The following is a 4,582-nucleotide window of genomic DNA, read 5'->3' on the forward strand; positions in this document are numbered from 1 at the left end:
GGATCTCTGAAATTACATTTAAAAATTCATTTAAAAACAATGCTAAATTCTAAACTAATCAGAATCACGATTAAAATTTAAACCAATCAGAATCACGAATGGTTTTCAACATCGCCCAGGTTGGCGATCAATCGCGATCACAACTTGGCGGGGGCACCCTCAAGTACAGTCTACCTCTAAATTATTCGTTGACTTCTTAAAAACCCGATTACTGACATGGCCGAACTGCCTTCCAAAACACTTTGTATTTTGTCAAAGAAAAAGATATTAAGAGATTCTCAAAGAAGAAGAAGGGCCCAAGAAACGTCTGTGGAACGTCAAAGAAGTATGGAACATGACCGAATTTCGACAAGCAATTCCAGAGTCAAAGAAGTATCAGAGAAACGTCAAAGAAGATTAGAAGAGGTTTTCAGCTATTGGCCAATGATGATTTCGAAAGCAACTTTTGTATGCTTTTACAATGTCTGAGGCCTTTTTTAAAAAAAAAAAACAAGTCTCCACCTGATAGTTATATTATAGGTTAGGTTACCATAGGCCTTAGGTTACCATAGCAAAGTTACATTTTCAAACATCCTCAAGAGCTATAACACATCTGCAGCAGAACTGGATATGAAGACAAAATTGCAGGACAGGAACACTTTAATTGTCCACTAATCTTCAGATTTCCTGCTATGTTTTAAAAAACTTTATTTGTGAAAACCTTTAGCGAGGCGGACAGCTGGCCGCCTTTGGCTGCTAGTTTTTAATATAAGTACTTAAAATGTGAACAGTTAGGACTGGTGAAAAGAGATTTTATTTCATTTTATAACCGTCGTTGAGCAGCCAACCTGATTGTGAGTTAACTACTAACAATATTCAACTCCGTAGCCTTGTAATCTTGAAGGCAAAGGTTTTATTACAAGGAGTGATCAAATGAAAAGGTACGAAGCGACGTAAAAACGTAACAGTTAAATATTTGCATATTCCGCCATGGGAGAATGTAGCGAGACATCTCGGGATGTGATTGGAGTCTCTGACTGGGATCGGAGCATGCGCAGGAGAGAGCAGAGGCTCTTTTCAAAAGCGGCGTCCAAACAATGCGACAGTCCGTATGAGGACAGGATGGCGTACTCGTTTCAAAATTACACGATTGAGGAGCAGCGAGGTGCCATCCGAGCGGAAGGTGAGAAACCGGCAGCTATTCATCGCCGGATGGTGCTGCTCACAGAGGGTGTGGTTCTGCTTCATGATAACGCGCGTCCACACGTCTCCAGAGTCACACACATGGAACTGGCCAAGTTCAAGTGGGAGACGTTGGACCATTCGCCCTGCAGTCCGAACATGTCGCCCTGCGATTTCCATGTGTTTGGTCCACTGATGAAACACCTGAAAGGGAAGCGCTTCAACTCGGACAACTTACTCAAGAACGCTGTGCAGGACAGGGTCTCGTCAAGGCCACAGGAATTCTGGGAACAAGGAATCCTGCGGCTTGTTCATCAGTGGGATCGTTGTGCTCAGGCCTATAGTGTATATTTCGAATAAAGTCTACATTTGTACCCACCGTGTCGTTTCGTACCTTTTCATTTAATCACCCCTTGTATATCTGTGCTATCTTACTTATTTTTGTGCAATCAGTTCTTCACTTTTTTTAAAAAAAGAACCGTTCTTTCCATTAAGGTCACGAGCATGCGTACGTATTTAAACCAAATTTGTTTATTTTTTGTTACTCATCCAGGATTACGAAGGGATTCGAACCCTTTGTTTTAAATAGAGTTCGATGGAGAAACAAAAGTGCTTAACGTGGAAAGCCCCTAAAACGAATAAATAAAAAAGAATAATTATCCCAGTATATATTTATTTACTTATTTTTATGCGTACATATGCAGGATTGTGAATTCATAACAAAGTACAATTTTTTTATAAGTCCTTGTCAGGCTTAACAGATAACACAACTTAGAGAAGGGCATTACAATGTTTCATCTATAGTAGTGTAGAGGATGTGGGTTCGAATCTTGCCCTATCCTTGGATGAATCTTTGTAATGCCCTTCTCAGTATTGTGCTATTAGTTCTTCGACTTGACGAGGCCTTGAGAGCCAAACTTTGCAAGGAGCATACAAGTCTGCATATGTTGTTGTTGTAGTTCATTTACGTCGCACTAGAGCTGCCCAATGGGCTATTGGCGACGGTCTGGGAAACATCCCTGAGGATGATCCGAAGACATGCCATCACAATTTTGATCCTCTGCAGAGGGGATGGCACTCTCGCTTCGGTAGCCCAACAACCTGCACACGAAGTCGAGCACTTTACGGTAGAGCAGTTAACGAGGACCAATACCGCACACCCTCAGCCCTGCATATGTATGTGTAACAATAAATAAATAAATAGAATTAAATAGAATTGCATCCAGGAACTCCTGAATCAAGTATTGGAGAAATTTACCTTCGAGGAGGACTTTTTAATGGAACCACGAAAACCTCACACGGTTACCCTGGTTGCAAGAGGACTCTAACCCATAATCCGTCTACCACTGAGGATATTTTCTGTTAGCACTGTTGTCCGTGCGAACTGGATGTTGATTCGAATCGACCAGCCATCGCTGGGATTCGAAACCGGTTCACCTCGGTGGGAGGCGATCGCTGTATCCCCTGAGCCTACACGGCTCGATGAGGAACGAATTTGTTTCATTTTATAACCGTCGTTGAACAGCTGAGCCAATTTTGTGCTTACGACTAACAATGTTCAACTCTGTAACCTTGTAATTTTAAACCCAATCCAAAAGACAAGGGAATTCTTGGATCAAGTATTGGGAGAAATCTTTCCTTCGTGGTGGACGATAAAAAGAGATTAAAAAATATTTCATTCCATTTCAATGGCATTATTTAAACCATTTAATTTATGCTTAAAACTTCAATTATGTTTTATGAAATTCAATTCTTCAATTATGTACGACTAACAATGTTCAACTCTGTAACCTTGTAATTTTAAGCCCAATCCAAAAGACAAGGGAATTCTTGGATCAAGTATTGGGAGAAATCTTTCCTTCGTGGGGGACGATAAAAGGAGATTGAAAAATATTTCATTCCCTTTTAATGGCATTATTTATACCATTTAATTTATGCTGAAAACTTCAATTATGTTTCATGAAAACCAGCTAATTTTAATATCACTTACATTGTAATACACTAATAAGTAAATATGACAAAAGGAGAATATATAATATTTCCTTTCTGCGAGAAATCCTCTTTGTTTGGTAATAAAAAAATAAAATTGTATTAAATTATTAAGGATGACAGATGATAAACATTGTTTGATTTTAATTCAATGAAGCATTTTAACTTTTATTCTTTATTTCTAACTTCAATTATAGTCGAGAACATATAGGTTATGCTTTATTCTCAGAAACCAGACTAGTGTAGAATGTATAAAAATATGAAACGTATGATTCAATCTCAAGGAAATAAAATCTTTATTTTGTATTTCAAACTGAAACCGTGATTAATGACGGCTCAATTTAATGAGATTTAATATATAGCAGATATTGAATACTTATAAAGTATTGATAAAGTTCATTGTTTTATTCAATTTCAAAACATAATTTCAACTATTAAATTGTATAGAGAACTAAAGCTATGAAAAGTGTGTCGGTTCAGATCTTTAACAACTGAAACCTTGAAAGTTAAAAATGCCTAAAAAGCAAATAATGTATGGTTTGATTTCAAAAAAGAAATTCAATCTTTATTTGTATCGTCAAACTCAAATCATGATATAAGATAATTTATTTGCTTGAGATTTATTGCTAGCTAAAGATATAAGAATAAATTATATTATTTGATTAGAATGAATGCTTTTAGCATCTATTCTGCACTTCAATTAGGTAAACCCAATCCATGATCAAGAAATGCATTATTAAAAGGATTTCTATTAATAACATATTTCCTAATATCGACATTACAGACTTACGTAACGTAATTATATAATTCACCATATGGAGCTTTTCGAGTAATTTAATAAATAGGACCCAGTTTCAAAATATGTAAACATTCTTAGGGTATTTGCAATCAGGCATAAACTCATTTGCAAATCCTTCATGACAAATATTACATTCAGCTTGAGAACAGGCTTATTTAGCTATTATTGAATGCACTGCAAAATAAGTTAGAAAATCAATTATTAAATTATAGTAAAGAATTATCAAACCGTCACAGAAGCTTTTAAAAGTAGTTTTACGAGTAAATTTAGTTTATTACACAAGTTATAATGCTAAAATTAATAGAATGTGCTTAGAATATTAAAATAGGAAAGTAAAAATATTTGTTCACTATCATGTAGTCATCATCATGTAGTTTTGGAAAAAACCATATACTTATATTTCTATCTGGACTTTACGATCAACTTAATTATATTAATTGTTTTAACTTATAATAGATGTTATATAAAATTTTGAGCATTTTATAAATGTTAAGCAACTTGACCAATTTATAAAATTAGATAAATTTTAAGTTAAGAATTAAATATCTTTTTAATATAATATTTGCTTGTTTATTTATATACTAAAGTAAGAATTATAAAAATGATAAGTAAGTTAAAGTAGGATATATATAT

This window comes from Parasteatoda tepidariorum, chromosome 9, assembly GCF_043381705.1.
Source record: "Parasteatoda tepidariorum isolate YZ-2023 chromosome 9, CAS_Ptep_4.0, whole genome shotgun sequence".
Taxonomy (NCBI): Eukaryota; Metazoa; Arthropoda; class Arachnida; order Araneae; family Theridiidae; genus Parasteatoda; species Parasteatoda tepidariorum.